The 17,015-nt window shown below is 41.6% G+C and overlaps 1 protein-coding gene across 7 annotated transcripts in view; it reads left to right on the top strand.

Annotated features, from left to right (window-relative positions):
• Positions 1 to 17,015, top strand: part of Med13l (mediator complex subunit 13L) — a 227,010-nt gene that overhangs the window by 98,876 nt on the left and 111,119 nt on the right. The gene's annotated exons all lie outside the window — the stretch shown is intronic.

Below are 17,015 nucleotides of genomic sequence, written 5' to 3'. Positions count from 1 at the left end.
CTCTGTAAGACCAGCAAGTGCATTTAACTGCTGAACTTTTTCTCCAGCCCCAGCCCCTCATTCTTCATCTTAATAAAAAGGCAGTAGTTAGGTCAGGCTTGATGGCACATATCTTTGATCTCAATATTAGGAGGCAGAAGTAGAGATAGATCTCTGTGAGTTAAAGTTTCGCCTGCTCTGCATGAAGAGTTCTAGGCCAATCCTGGCCACATGGTGAGGTCACATATCTAACAACAGAAATGAAAGAGGTGAATGTAATTGCTTTTCGGCTTTGAGCTTAGGTGACGAATTTGACGAGGCCCCTGGCTGTGTTACAGTACCAAACTTTGGAAGGCAGTGTTTTCTCTAGAGAATGCAATAACCCTATTTCCAAAATTGGAGAATCTACATCAAACTGTTGTTTAAGTACAGTGTGTCTCCAGATCTTTATCATTCTCACCAAGTCCCCTTGGGAGTCCTTGTGTGCCAATAGGGCAAGGAAAGATAGTACACATTTTATTTTTTTCCCAGTCTTTGAAATTTGGCATAGTTAAAGTTGGAGAAACATGCTCTAGTGAAGCTGTTCTTAATACAAAGTTTTCCTGATGAAAGCACCATGTGTCACTTGATGCTGTGACTTGCTGTCCTTGTAATTAGGGGGAGTCACTGTGGCTACATCTCAATAACTACTTCTTTTGCTTCCATTAACTTCTTACGTTAATGGCTTGGAATTCCTGCAGTCAAGGAGAGAAGAGACGTTCACAGGTGATCTGATTTTAAAACACTCCTCCCCCACTTTTGAATACCAAGGAAACATCCCAAGTCAGAGATTTGATTTACCGCAAAGTCCCTCTGTCTCTGGTCAGAATTCTCCTTTAAGGGAAACGAGAACGAGTGCTGCTTCACACACACTGTTCACTGTCGTCTGGGCACCTGTCCTTGAAATCTCCTGGTGTACTTACTAGTCACAGTGTGGCAGATGATTTCAGAGGAATTGTGGCTTACCAAGGTCAGATTTACCTTAATTGAGCTTCCCCAGAGCCAACCTGATGGCTACAGACAGCATCTGTGGAAAGTCAGCTCCACTAGCCACCCACTGCACAGTCATAAAACTCCGGAACTGGATGGAACCCGTTAAAAGACAGCAGCTTGATGTGCCTTCCAGCTCCTCTCTGCTTCTTCTGGACCAGAACTTGCACCAGACTCCCAGGGACCACCCAGGAAATCCTTGGGTCCTTCCTGCTTCTAGCAGGCTTCAGCACCACCCACCCTCTCCTCTAGGGCAGACTGCATCAACTCCCAATAAGTGATGGTAGTATTTTTAAGTTCAGGCTGTAAATAGCTAGAGAACTAGACTGTGTTTCAGAAAAGTTATTTTGTGGATTAATTAGACCATTCTATCTTTTAACACATACAGAATTTAAATAATGGTTTGCATTTATTTGTTCCTACTTCATAGATTTTTCAAGCTCTTATTTACAAGTTAATTATATTTGGATGAGGAAACCTGTAGGAGTTGTCCACAGCTAAATAATTCCCTGACCTCAGTGGAGGCAGAGTAGCCAGCCCTGCTGGGTGCAGGCTTGTCCTGTCGTCTCCATTGCACTCAACAGTGTGCTTGGGGAGGGGGGCTACTAACAGATTCTTGACTCTTTCTCCTTGGGATTTTACTAGGATTTGGGGTTCCTGAGAAATTTTTCCTGGCTTTCATATACCTGGAGGTTCAGATTGGAACTTTCTAAGGTCTGTAATTCTGTTAACATTGTGGTCTTCATAGATCAGTTTTAATTCTAGGTCATTCTTGTTTTTTAACCTTATAAAAGATCACACCTTTTGTTTCCTCAATTTCTTTATCATATGAAGATTGTGTGTCCACCTCCTAAGAGCGTGGGTTTTGTGGCTGAATGTAAGTGATGCTTTCCTTGTGACCTCTGCTCCGGCACCTCCCTGCCTTTACTGCACCGCCTCAGCGCTTCACTTTCACACCAGGCTCTTCAGCAGTGGGCAGGTGTGGGAGAGTGGTGACAGCTTCTGGAGGTTGAGATTCTCAGAGGAGTTCAGGCTTCATGGCTTGAGATGTCCTTGCAGGAAGCTAAGCAGAGTTAGACCCTGCAGAGACGAGTTTGGAAAGAAAGCACTGTTGCCAGCAATTATTCTGGCAGCTCTCGCCCGGTTGCTGGCCTTCTCCTTTGTAGTCTTCTAACTTCAGGTGATTTTCATACCTCACCTGCCCCATCTGAACTTTGCTTGGCAAGTAAGATGTTCATGAAAATGTGCACTTAATGTGATGCTGCGAGGTCACTAAGTGACATTCAGTATCACTTAAAAACATTGCTGCATTAGGACTTCAGAGACTTAACCGCCACTAATTTGGAGTTAATGCCTTATGTTTTATAGTTAGTATATAATTATAAAATAAGTTGTTTTATATGGTAAACACAAAGAAAACTGTTTGAATATAGAGACAACATTAGTGCATATAATGTAACAAGTGTATCTCTCAGTCTTTACTTGCATGTATATACTTAAATGCTCCTAGGAAGAATTTGGTGCAGTCTGCCTAGTAGCAGATGTTTCATTTTGTCCTGGCTATTGTACTGTGGCTGGTGTACATTGGTCAGTGTGGACACTGAAACTGTGGTTGCATGAGGAAGTCATTCTGATGAGCTCACTTTGTAGCAACACAGATAGAAGTGCTGTGGAGGACCAGTGCATGTGTGCCTAGAGGACTGATAGCGTCCCTAGTGCAGCAGCCTCATTTACTGTCAGGGAACCACACCTGCCAGGCAACTCTGAAAAACTAAGCTAAGCATCGGAGTGGCGCTTTCTGTGTAGTGAAAATCAGTTCTGAATACCTCAGAAGGCTCTAAATTTGCTGCAGCCAGTGTTCATGTCATTAACCCCACCTCAGAGTTCCTTTTTGCCTTGGACCCTGCTCTTGCTGCTCTCTCCTTTGGGCGGCCTTGCCTATCCACCTAGCTCATGGTAGCATTGGGTCTCAGGACCAGAGCAACTTCTCCATAGTGGTCTTCCCCTTAGTGTTTGCTCTAGTTATTCATTGCTAAACAACAAACTGCTTCACACCTGGTGGCACAAGTTACAACCATTTGATAATGCTCATAGGCTCCCTTAGATCACAGATGAAGAAAGGATATAGAAGATCGTCTTGTCTTATCTTATGGAGCAAGTACTGTTGAATGTCTTGATGTTAAAACTATTCAGAGATGCTTTTAGTCACAGACTGGAGTGAGCTAGCATTGTGGCTTGTAACATGAAGGGGCCTGTTTGTTGGGATTTATGTCCTGCCCAATTTCCCATAGCCGGCAAGCCCCAAAGAAAATCATACAGAGATCTCCATGAGTTATAAAACTGGTTCATTAGCTCAGGTTTTTTATTAGCTCTTGTAGCTTATATTAACCCATTGTTTTTATTTGTGTTAGCCACATGGCTCAGTACCTTTCTCACCGGGGCAGGTCATATCTTGTTTTTTTTTGGAGTTTGGGCAGGAGTAGGAGGAATCAGCTTCCTCCTTTTTAGGAGTCTCCTGTTTTTATCGTATCACCTCTATTTTTTGTCTTTTTTTTTTTTGCCTATATTTTCTTCCTGGTCAGTCAGCGTTTATTTAAAACATGATTGACAAAATACAGACAATTCTTCCACATCAGTGGCTGGAGTTCTATAAGTGGCCTCTTTATGTGCTTGGATTCATTTCAGGATAGTGGTCCCAGTGTAATCACACCTATTATCAGAATTCTAGGATAACCTTTGTGATCCAGCCTGTAGTTGACATGGTGTTACTTTTACTCAGCTTCTTGGTTGAAACATCTGTGAATCCTGTTTTTAGTGGAAAGAGACAGAGGCCTGTTGATAAGTAGGAGTGGTATTAAGGAATTTGGGATCTTACTTTAAACTGCCTTATGTAGTAGTATCTCAGGTTGTCACTGCTTGACTTCCTACTTCTAATATGGGTGCAGTGTTTTTATGTAGATAAAAGTGTTATTGCTACTAGTGTAAGATATAAAATATGGTGGTTTGAAAGAAAATGGCCCACAAAGGGAGTGGCACTATTAGAAGCTGTGGCCTTGTTGGAGGAACTGTGTCACTGTAGGAGTAGGCTTTGAGGTTGCCTGTGCTCAAGCTATGCCTAGTTCAGTTCACTTCCTTTTGCCTGGGGATCAAGATGTAGGACTCTTGCCAGGCAGTGGTGGCACATGCCTTTAATCCAGGCAGAGGCAGGTGGAACTCAGTGAGGTCGAGGCCAACCTGGCCTACAGAGTGAGTTCCAGAACAGCTAGGACTGTTACATAGAGAAGCTCTGTCTCAAATAAGAAAGAAATAAAGAAAGGGAACGGGGGAGGGAAGAACCAAAGAGGAGTTGTCATCATAGTGCCTCTTCACAGCAGTAGAAACCCTGACTGACACAAAACTCGGTAAAACTTGTTTCATGTAAAGATGCTTCTTGTTCTGTGCTGATGTTTTAGTCCATGGAATAGAGATGTGTGAACTAAGGCCATAGCCAGTTAGTATCAGAGCTGGTATTCAGTATCCTGTCCCTTGTAATGTCTCTCATGAAGATGCCTTGTATCATACTATATAATTACTGAGTGCTTTCATCTTTGTTATACTAAAAAATGGAACTGTGCATCTTTAAAAGGTGTAGTTACCCAACTACCTCTTGCTGTTTTGCCCTGAGTGATTTATCACCAGAGGTAAAACTTTGTGCTAGATGGTTGTCATCTATAGTGATATTTCATTTGTATTTTAATAAATAAAGCTTGCCTGAAGATCAGAGAGTAAAACAGCCAGCCTCCTTGGTCAACCTTTCAGACCAGGCAGTGGTATGAGACACACCCTTAATCCCAGTAGCCACACCAATTCACCATAGAAGCTGGGTGGTGGTGGTGCATGCTTTTAATTCCAGCACTAGACAGGAATATAAAATGGGAGGATACTCAGCTCAGTCTTATTCTGAGGATTTCTGGAGGCAGGATCGCCATTTCTGTCTGAGTTGGAGGTAAGAGCCAGTGACTGTTGTGCTTTTCTTATCTTCTAGTTGAACCCTAGTATCTGTCTCTGGGTTTTTATTATTTGTGCTGTATCTGGTGTCCAATGTTTGGGGTAAGAATTCACAAAAAAGCCATTTGCCTCAGTGCTGTGTGTGGGGCTCTTGCCAGCGTAGCAGGTGGGACTCCACCTCCAGCCATCTCCTCCCAGCCAGGTTTTTTTTTTTTCTTCCCCAAGCCTCTCAATTCCCTGTGTGTTTTTCAGACAACCAGCTTGCTCTCTCCCTCCCCCTCTTTTCCTCTCCCTCTCTCTACCTTGGGTTGCCGGCTCTTTCTGAACTCCCTTCTCAGGCTCCTGCCAAACTAGGGAGCTGCCTTGAAATCCAGTCAGGCTTTTACTGTCTCAGCAGCGGCAATCAGCCCATTGTTGGTAGATTTGGTAAGACAATTGGGAATTCTTAAAGGGAGGAATTAGTTAAAAGAGAGAGGTTTTTCCCCCCACATTAAAAACAGGGGAAAACCATTACAATGGAGGGATTTGGGTCTCTATATAATAATATGCTAGACAGCTCGGAAATGGAATGATTAAATGAGAGGATATCTAATTTAGATGGAATTTATGTAATGTCAATTGTAAACATCATCAGCATTATCATTTTTGTTTTATCACTAAAAATGTTGATAAATCTTAGTGCTAAGATACAGGCCTTAGAAAAACTCAATAAATCAGATAACAGAGATACTCAAATTCACACAGAAGAATTTAATGGAGAGCCAATTTCAGCCTTGCATTATAAGGATAAGAAAGTAACAGCCTAAGATTTTCAGACAACCAACTTTAATATATCTGGTAACCTTACAGGAATTGCCGAATTGCAGAGGCTGTGTTACAGCTAACTGGACTCTTGTGCATTGTTAGATTTAAGGCGATTCAAGGAAGCAGTAGTCTCATATGGCATGCATTTACCATTTGTGAGGCACATGCTAAACTTGTGGTCACGTTGTAATAGAATTATCCCAAACAACTGGATAGATTTGGTTAAAGGTGTTCTGGTCCACAATTACCATGGAGTACCTGGATCAGAGAAGAGGCTAAAATTATTGATCAACAGAGTAAAGCTAGAGGTAGGGACATCTTCCAAGATCAAATTTTTGGAGGAGACTGTGCTTCTATAGAAAGGCAGTCTATGGATGATGACCATACCCTGGATTTATGCCACGCAGCACCTTTGAATGCTTAGGACAGAATTGGAGAAATAGGAAAGAAAACTGAGTCATTTACTAAAGTTGTGCAGGGCCCAAAGGAAGCCTTTATAGATTTCTTACAAAGTTTAACTTCAGCAGTAAATGGAATGATACCAAATTCAGAACTAGACAAATAATAATTGAATCTCTGTCGTTTGAAAATGCTAATTCTCTATGCATAAGCATAATTAGGCCATAAAAGGTAAGGTCAGCACCTTTCAAGGAATGGATTCGAGGTACAATTAATATAGAATCTCAAGAACATGATGATGCATGGATAGGAAAGGTGGTTTCCAGAGGTATAAGGAGAAATCGAAATGTCGAATGTTATAATTGTGGCAAACAAGGTCACCTTAAAAGGGATTGTAAACAGGGTGTTCCTAGAAACAATGTTTTTTTTTTTCTAGGAATAATCCATTCAAATACCCCTCCCTTGAGGATTATGTGGAAGGTGTGGCAAAGGCAGGCATTGGACTAATGAATGTAGGTTAATTAGGAATATTGAGGGTACTCCTTTACCATCAGGGAACTCTGTGAGGGGCCTCTCATAGTCCCCCTGCCATCCCATCATAGAGCATACTCCTTCCCCTACTGTAAGGAACCACACTGTTCTGGATACTAGACCAGCTCCAGGGCCGCTGGTTGAACTGACCCAGCCTCACAGGATACTCCAGTCAGGACTTGATCATAATCCTAAATTTTCTTTGGGTCCCCATAAGATTATCAGTACCCCCAATCAGCAGGAAGTATTTTAGAAAACTACACCCACATTCCCCCAAAATGGATTATGGATATTTGTCTTTGTTTAGTGTGTTGGTTGAAAGTTGTTATGAATAATGGTCAGGAAAAAAGCTAACAAGTGAGCTTAGATTTAGGGTTTTTGTTTTGAAAAGAATAAAAGGGGAAATGTTGTGGGATAATGCTCTTGTACATTGTATAAAGATTTGTCACTCTTATTGGTTTAATAAAGCGCTGATTGGTCAGTAGCCAGGAAGAAAGTATAGACATTCTGGGACGAGAAAGGACAGAGAGACAGTTGTCAGCCAGAAGCAGAGGGAGCAAGATGAGAGAATGCCTTACTAAGAAAAGGTACCAAGCCATGTGGCTAAACATAGATAAGAATTATGGGTTGATTTAAGTTGTAACAGCTAGTTAATAATAAACCTGAGGTAATAGGCCGGTTTATTATTAACACAAACCTCTGTGTGTGTTTCTCTGCAGGACCAGATGGGTCAGAAACTTTGTGCTACAGTCGTTTGTCGAGACTGAGTAGCAAGCATAGTTACTCAGTTGTGCACATAACCTCTTCAGATAGGCATTGCAGACCACCTTAGACCATCTCAGCTCCACTTGACAGACTCCATGACTGACTCTGGCCTTCTTGCAAGATGTCCTCACTTATACAGTTAGTAGTTGGTGAAACAGTTGCCTGGGATGTCAGCCGAACCAGCTTGGGGATTCAGCACATGCTGCTTCTCCATGTGGGCTCAGTCTCCTTTTACATGACTGTGTTCCAGGAGTGAACCTCCTGGCAGGTTTTAGGCTGCAGACTTGAAGACTCCTACTGTCAAATCTGTTCTACTCTTTCTTGTTGAAGCAGTCACATAGAACTGCCTAGACTTAGAAGCAGGAATAAACACTTGATAGAGAGAGTGTCAGTGTTGTATTATAAGAAGTAGTAGGGCTGGACAGTAATGGCACATGCCTTAAATTCCGGTGTTTGGGAATTAGAGGCAGGTAGGCATCTGTGAGTTTGAGGGCAGCCTGGTCTACAGAACAAAGGAACCCTGTCTCAAAAACACCAAAAAGAAAAAAAAAATTAAAAAGAAAGAAAGAAAGAGCATATAGAGTGAGTTGAGTGCCTAGGTACCCGAGGAGTCAGGGCACTGCAGGCACTGCAGGCACTGTGAGCTAGCTTCGTCATGCTGTGTACACAGTAATCTTGACCATTAGGATCTGGGCTCCACGGTGACCAGGGTGTAGTCTCTGCTTCCTAGTGATAAAAGGAGAGGGATGCTCAGCCGTAACAGACAAGGTGAAACTGTGTTTAGAGGTGTACCATGGACATCTGAAATTAAAGGCTGCTCGTGTGCTAAAGGAGAGACAGATATTGTGGAACCTGCCAGAAATGGTTATGGCTTTAACTGCTTGTTGCCTTTCAGTTATGAGAATTTATGCTGCTTTCCCAATGCTCTTTCTCTGAGATTTGCAGGAATTTTGCTCTTTATTGTAGATGATCAGTGGAAATCAGATTTATGGATGTTTTTCAAGCATCTCTAGTTAAGGTTTTTCCTAACTGCAGCTGTGCAGCAGTGACACTGTGCCTATCCCTTCTGGTGTGGTACCCTCCCATCTCCCTTAAAAGGTAATGCTGCACAGATAAAGCTGGCTGCAAGAAACCACATTTCTCTGGGTAAATAGCATGTTTAGTTTGACTACAGGGCATCTCAAAATACTACTGCTGTGTGATATCCTAAAAGAGCATTTTTTCCCCCCAGAGATTTTGTGTTTTGGACTTTGATAGTAGGATTACACCAGATATACTGCAGAATGACAGACGGAGCCTCTCCAGTGCCATGAGTGAATTTGGCAGGTTCTGGAGACATGTGAATAAGAACACGACTGAATGAAAGAACAGGATAATACTTGTTTTGTTACTGATCTTTCTAAATGTGATTTTGGGACTTCGAGTGAACACATGCACATATAGAAAAGTACATGTGTAAAAGTATATTTCTATATGTATGTCTGGAAAATATAGAAAAGTGAAAGTCTTAACCATAAACTCCACAGTGTTTGTTAATGTTGACAATTACCTAAAGCAGTGCCTTGCTTGTGGCAGTCTGTCTGATGAGTTTTTGGACATTTATCAGCATGTTTGTCCACAGTGCTGTGGCAGAGCCCTGCATTTTTCTGTATGGTAGAATGAAGCTTATTTCCTTAGGCCGATGGTGGTTACCTTTCTGCTTCCCTGTGTATCCTGCAGGTGTTTCTATGGGATTTTGAGATAGCATCTCTCTTTTGGAAGTAATATGATCTTAACTGGTACATGTATACAGATTATGCTTATTTTATGGATAATTTCCACAAAGAATTTTCTTTTCTAATAATTCCTCTTTTTCCTCTAAAATCAACAGTAGGCTTGAGTGAGTGCAACTTCAGTTTCTCTCCAGTGTGTCTCAAACTGGAAGGTTTTGTTCCCCAGGGATGTTTGGCATTGTCTGGAGACATTTTTTTGGTAGTGACAACTGGAGATTGGATGCTTTTGTCATTTAATGCATAGTCAGATGCACAAGACAGCTGCACTTTTAGCATTGCCTGGGTTGTAAAACTTGAAAAGGAAACCCACAATGGATGCTTTTTAAGTGTTTTTGTAAGTCTCTGGCATTTGGATAATGCATGTTTTTCACATATGTTTAAGTGAAAAATTACACATTAAGTTTCAGGTGCATTTGCTCTTTCCTGTTTATTTTTCTGGCTATTTCTTTCATTGCCCAGTTTGCGCGTTTTAAAAGTGGCTTAGATACTTAAAGAGTTGTATAGCAGTCTTCATATATTCAGCAGCTTTAAACAGTAAAAGGAGTGTGTGCAGCCACACCGAAATGCCTCTGCTGCTTGCATTGTCTGCTGTAGACTTAAGCAGTCCCTGATGGTCAGTGTCACGTCCAGCCCCCCAGCTAGCCCACCAGGACAAAGCAGGGATTGGCAGTGTATGGATTGTTCATCTGCTGCCACACTCACCCAGCGCTCTGGCTGGGGTGGGGAGGGAGGGGGCAAGGCTATAGCCTGGAGCTTAGTGTGAGAACCAGACTTCCTAGATAGTTATCATTCTTTCCAGAAACACCTTTCTACCTTCTAGGCAATTTTGACTTTTTTTTTTTTAATCCTCCCCCTTCCTCCCACAAGGTTTCTCTGTGTAACAGCTATGGCTGTTCTGGAATTTACTCTTTAGATAGATCAGGTTGGCCTCAAACTCACAGAAACCCCTCTGCCTCTGCCTCCCGAGTGCTGGAATTAAAGGTGTGTACCACCACCCACCTGGCAACAATTTTGACTTTTAAGATGGTTTTTCAGTTTTAGTGACCTTATCTGCTCATTGATACTTTCAAAAAAAATAGACATGTTGTTAAAGGCACTTACTGTCTGGAGGGTGAGGGTTCAGCGTGTCAGACACCTTGCTGCTGGAAACTTTCGTCATGTTGTTGTAGAGAACGAGCAGTGGGAAATTGAAACTACATAATCGGGGGAATTTTATTCTAAAAACATTCCTAACCTGAAGTAAAACAAAACAGCACAGATATTTTCATGTTATCCCAATATGGCCAAGATGGTTTTTTCCCCCTTAAGTTCATGCAGGGTATGGTCACTTTCAAAGATGGAGATTGAGTTTTATAATTAATAAAAAATGTTTAGACCGTTTTTCCAAAGTAAAAAGGAAATGGTTGTGTTGGAAAAGAAGTTTTACCCATGATCCCAGAGTCTCTCATACTGTCTCTTAAGATCTTTTGGAGAAAGCACCACTGAGGTGCATAATGTGGTTTGAGCTTTGGGTGAGGACCCCTAAGGTAAATGTCCTTCCTGTCTGTCTATGCAGGACCGCCTTTAGGAGGTGCAGTTTCTGGCTTCCGGGTGTATTGTGGCAGGATGGGGCAGGGAAGATGGAAAGAGGCCCCTTGAGAGTGGCCATTGTCTTTCAGTTTCATCTTCTCACCTTTTGGAAACCAAAGGGGAGGGGTTTATAGGATATCACCAAATTATCCTGGTCAGAATATCCTCCATTACATAAGGTAAATCTTTTAAATATTTTCTGCCAAATGAGAATTTATAGTCGATTTGTGCATATCTAAATTATGCTGGATTAAAGACCATAAATTCCGGTTTTAAAATTACTGGAAAAATCACAGAAATGTAATGTAAATGAATAAACTCAAGATATTTAAGAGTAATTACACCGATGCTGAATGACTGGAAAGAGAGTCAGGTAAACTGCAGAAATTTTTGGGTTCTGCTTCTGCAGTATTTCCCTGCAGGTTAGTCTGTGGTCTGTCCTTCCCCTAGTCCCTCCCTCCCGACACTACCCTCCTCCCCATGTTAAAAGGTCCTGAGTTTTTGTGACTGTGGCCTAGGTTTCTTATCTCACAGGGGGTGACAGGCTCATATATATCCTTACTGATAACAGTGTCACAACAGCATGGGATATATAGACTTATATCTCATTAGCCATCTCTACTGATGTTTTCCAACAATGACTGATGGGACATTGTAAATTTATAGTGACAGTGTCCTCACTGATACAGTGATAGCCTGTAGAGTTGATAACTAGAATCAGTACTGTGTCAGGAAGAGGATAAAGAGTTAATGACACCACTAATAAAAGTGTCTTCTTGGGGTTGAGGTCTCATAACTTAGTTTTCGGTTTATAACACAGCAAACTTTTAGGAGACTCCCTCATGGAGTGTAGCTCTGTGGTAGAGTGTGCTGAGCTCTACCTGGCCCAGCACTGACCTGTAGCTCTCTCTGTAGACAACGCTGACCTTGAACTCACAGAGGTCCCTCTGCCTCTGCCTTCCAAGTGCTAGGGTTAAGGATGTGTACCACCACAGCTTGGTGAGACTAAAGTTTTTTTAAAAATTGCTAGTTATATACAATGTTGATTTTCAAAATGTACTTCCCACTATTTTAACTGTACTCATTTCCACATCTGGGAAATGCTTTTCTCTTAACTACCAATCTCGGCTCAAACTATGGCTGTCAACACGCACACTTGGTCTCACAGAGAGTGCAGCCCCGTGGGTGTGAAGGATGATCCATTCTGGAAGTGCTGTGGCAGAATGGCCTGTACTTGCTGTCAGGGCCTCTGCTCTCACAGTTGGAACCTTTGCTAGTGATTGCACACTAGTCCAAGTGATGAACTGATGTAATTATTCTGCACTCTTGTTTTTTGTTTTTCAAAAGAATATTTTTAAAAGCTATATTAAGCCAGACAGTGGTGAAGCATGCCTTTAATCCCAACACTCAGGACACAGAGGCAGGATTTCTGTGAGTTCAAGGCCAGCCTGCTCTACAAAGCGAGTTCCAGGACTGCCAGAACTGTTACACAGAGAAAGCCTGTCCTCCCCCCCTGCCCCCCGCAAATGCTACATTAAAATAGGAAGCTTGGAGCAGTGTTTTAAAAATGAAAACAAGCTATTCGTAGTAAAACTAAGTGAGAGAATGTGCAGCAAGAAGTATCTTACAGTAAAGGGAGATGAAGAAGTTTAACAGCGCTGACAGCCAGCCATAGACTGTTGTTGGTGGTGAGAGAAGCAGAAAAAGAAAGGCCAGTAGAAATTAGTTAAAAAACCACCAAAGAAACAAACACGTAGGGTTTGTGTACTTCACAAGACTACCATAGTTCCATTCCTCAGGTGAAGACAGGGCAGGTAGAGCAGACTGAGGTCTCAGAGAACCTTCTGTATGATGTTCAAGTTGTCTGTCTCCTCCCATCTCTTTTCTCTTCTTACCCCCTGCTCAACTCCTCCCCCTCCCCCATGTTATTTTTGCTACATTTGCTGTTTTAACCTGTCAGTTACAAAATAATTACTATGTCACTATAGCTGGCGGCTCATATAGGAAAAAATCTGCCGTCTCTTAATCAAAGGTGATTACAGTTTCCGCTGTCTGTAAACGTGTTTGTCGAGGAACAAGAACGCATTAGTCTCAGGCTGATGCGGGAAATGAAAGGCAGCAGGAAGCGGCACCATCGTTGTCACTTCAGGCGTGTCTAATGAATCGTGTTTCCATGTTCTCCTGGTCACGCAGACAGTGCCCTCTGCCAGGGCTAAGCCTCCTGTAAAATGCTCTGTAAGATTATTGCAGCAAGAACAAAAATGCTGCCCCAGTGGGGGTTGGGGTAGAATGCCAGTAAGATGGCTGCATTTCAGACAGTTCCAGCTGGGAGGGTTACTCAGCGATAGCAGTGACGGACAACTGTTGGAGCTTTAGAGCAAGAGGCAATTTGGGGACCTGTCCTGTCAAAATTTTAGTAGCGTGCTGGAGTATGTGTTTACGTTTCAAAGCAGGTTGCCTCTGAAGAGTAGAAGGAATAAATACTTTTAATTTTTACTTGTTTAATTGAACAACATTGAAATGCAAAGATTGAATCTTCTTGACTAATATGAGACCATCTTAGAGTACGTTTATATGACATTAATGCATTTAAATGAAAATGTCATAACTGATTCATTTGTGTGTGTATCATACACACGTGTGTGCTTTATAATATGTGTATTTTTATGTGTATATCATATATATCAACCATATGTATGGTTTTTGTTAATATTGAACATTTCTTGGTGCCTGGAACAGTAGGTCATACCTGTAATCCTAGAACCCTGGAAGCTGAAGCAGAAGGATTGTCATGAGTTTGAGGCTAGTCTGGGCTATCCTGTGAGACTCTGTTCAAAAACAAAAATGAAAAAAGCCCCACATTTCTATATCATGACGATCCTCCTTAGTTTCAGAACATGTAGTTGTTTAATCAACACCAGCCTTACTTAAGAGTTTAAGTAGCAGTAACGCATGCTCACGAAGGAAGCCCAAAGTTTGCAGTGTGGTGAAGATTGCTCTCCCAGGAGCCAGAGGCCACTGTTAAGCTGGGATTGCCCTACAATCCCTTGTCCATTTATTCAGTGAGTAATTTAAGAACATAAAATAAAATGATAGTGGTCATTCTAAAGCGCTTGAGAAGAGTGGCGAGTGGGGATGAACTTGGATTTCTGAAGTCAGTGCCACATTGGAGGATTTCTTTTTCAGTGTGAGCAATCACAGCAACATTGGGCTGTTTTCTGCACAGCTGTCTTCTGAAGGTCTTGCCCAGTGTATCCAGAAATCTAATTCTCTGACCTCCTTTAGTAGAAAATTTACTGGCTTTACACAAGTCCTGTGATCCTTTGAAATGCTAACACGGGTCATGTCTCAACTGCCACAGTGCTGAGCAGAAACCTTCATTAAAATTCTGGTTATCATGCAACTGGCAGAAGACCCGCTGCTAGGGACGCCTGAGGAAGACGCTAGCCTGGGGAAATGCAATCCTTTAACGGTCGGAACAAGCAGCATTTCTGTTTCTGTTCTGTCCCTAATATTTTATCCTCTGGTCCTTAGTTGACCAATGAATTGACAATGGAAAAGCTAAATGCATTTCTGATAAAGATTTGCTAAGTGAAACCAAATGTTCTACATCCATGAGCAGTTCAAGAGAGCAGCGTATTGAGTGGGCTGGATTTGATATAAATAAGTCCATTTCGTTATTAATGACTTCAAATAGATTTTACAAGGCAATCAATGACAGCAAAATGGTGATCAGTCAATGATACTATGTATAATTGGATTTTTATGGGTATGATGCTATATTTCAGAATTAATGTGACATTATGGTACTTTGTTACTCAATTTTTTTGTTAAGTCAATTTTTTAAAGAAATCAGATACATTAAAAATTCTCTATCTTAACTATTATTTGGTACAGTCCGTTGTGAAATTGGTAAGTTCTATCTTATTGCAATGTCTGCTTATTTTACAATTCTTGGGGAATAGATGTGAAAATTGGAAAGTTTCAGTTTTTAACTAGTTTTATGCATTGAAAAGCACAATTGAAAACAAAGACTGGGGGGGGGGCAGATTCTCAGTCTCCCTTTAGATCATGTTCCCTTAGCCAGGTGTCACAGCAAATCTAACAAGGGACAGTCCTCTGCTGTGCCTTGCTTTTTAGTGTATTTGCGTTTGTGGATTTGAACAAAAGTTCTTTTTCAGTAGTTTAATGGCTACATGAGGAAGTCTGTTTTTCACTAGCGTACCGCCCTCCCTCCCCCATCCAGCTTTTGCAGTGGCCGATGTGCTTACTGAAATCAATGTTCTGGATAATAGGTTTCACTGGTTCTAATGCCTGAGGTTAAAAAGCAGTAGGGGAGTAAGGAGTGTTTCTGGTGTCTAGATGCTCATGTCAGCTGTTGCTGCAGTGGTACTACATTAAAGAGCCCATGTGCCAAAGCTCAGAGGGAGCCATTCTGGTTTAGGTTGTGCCCAGGGTGAGGATGGGTGCAGGAGCTGAGTGCTGCTGTCTGTCTTCCCCACTTTCCCTGCATCTCCTCCTCATCAGTCCTGCTTATGAAACAGGGTGGTGTCTGCTGGGAAACTTCAAGCCACTGAATGTTTGCTGCTTTGACATTCTGCCACATTGACACTTGGAACCTTTTATATGGCCTTTCATTTAAAGAAGCATATTAATTCGGCAAGATGCAATGCTTTAAAAGTTGGGAAACATTATAAACTGAAGATTTTGAGTATTTGGATGCTACTATTGGTGATATTGGTGATAATAGCAGTATTGGTGATTACTGCTATTTAAAATTTTCTTTATAGAATAATGTCTTCCACAAACCATTTAATACTTTCACAGTTTATCTGAACTAGCTTTACAGTCCCAGCAAGGTGACCCTGTGCCAGGAGAATACGTCTGCACACAGTAGCTGCGGCAGCACTTACTTTCGTTGCCACTCTTAATTCTGCTGTAATACTTAAAATAGCAGGAAGGATATGTTTGCATCTAGGAATTCTTTATTTTGATTGACACTTTCCACTCTTTTATTATACAGAGCTATTTGGCTTCTTGTGCCTTTTTCTTCTGATACCAAGAGTTTAAATTGATAATATAGCCTATAAAACAGTTTTCTTACTACTTTTTTTTATTCATATAGATTAATATTTAACTGGGAAGCTTGAAGTCTAGCTTTTAAGCTGTTTATTTAAATGTTGTATTTATCGCCGGGTGGCGGTGGCGCACACCTTTAATCCCAGCACTTGGGAGGCAGAGGCAGGTGGATCTCTGTGAGTTCGAGGCCAGCCTGGTCTACAAGAGCGAGTTCCACGATAGACTCCAAATCTACAGAGAAACCCTGTCTCGAAAAACAAAAACAAACAAAAAAAATGTTGTATTTATCACTGAATGATTTGTAGGACTCATGAAGAGAAAGCCTAACATGCTCACATGTCCCTACACACTTTGTGACCGTTGCCTTTGTCCTCAGTCTGTAGGTTTCCTTCTCATTCATGAGAACCCGAATCCACTGTTAGTATAGTTGCCTTACCACAGCTGACTCTTACTTCAACCTCAGTATCAGATAGGATGAAGTGCTGCCTTGAGGGCCTCCCCCAAATATATATTTAGGAAAAGAAAAAGAATTTTAGGACTTCATGGGCATTGGAGTCTTTTGGAGTTACTTATAGGTCCATGGCATAACTTACTCCAAAGCAAGCTGCTATTTCCCTCAGATGCTAAGCATTTCTAAAATTATAAATCTTGGGAGCAATTTAATATTGTAGCTAGAGTTAATTTTTTAGCAATCTGTCCCAACTCTTTATAATCCTATCTAGATATGTTTTCGTTTAAACAATGGTGTATAATTCAGATACTTTTGTAAATCGTCTCCTCAGTCTAGTTATTACTTTATAACACCCCCCCCCCAAGACAAAGTTTCTCTAGCTTTGGAGGCTGTCCTGGAACTTGCTCTGTAGACACGCTAGCCTCAAACTCAGAGAATCCACCTGCCTTTGCTTCCCAAAGGCTGGGGTTAAAAGGTGTGCACCACCACCACCTGGTTTACCTTTATTGTTTTTAAGTAGAAATCCCTCAAAATTGAACTTTGAGACTTAGGATAGTTGCTTTGAGAGTATTAACAAGGACTCGCACTTTGAAGGACAGAGAGGCCAATGGGAGCGCCGTGGTTCCATGACCACACTTGAAAGGCTGAAG

Source organism: Myodes glareolus, chromosome 2, assembly GCF_982192425.1.
Source record: "Myodes glareolus chromosome 2, mMyoGla1.1, whole genome shotgun sequence".
Classification (NCBI taxonomy): domain Eukaryota; kingdom Metazoa; phylum Chordata; class Mammalia; order Rodentia; family Cricetidae; genus Myodes; species Myodes glareolus.
This window is presented reverse-complemented; position numbering and strand designations above follow the sequence as displayed.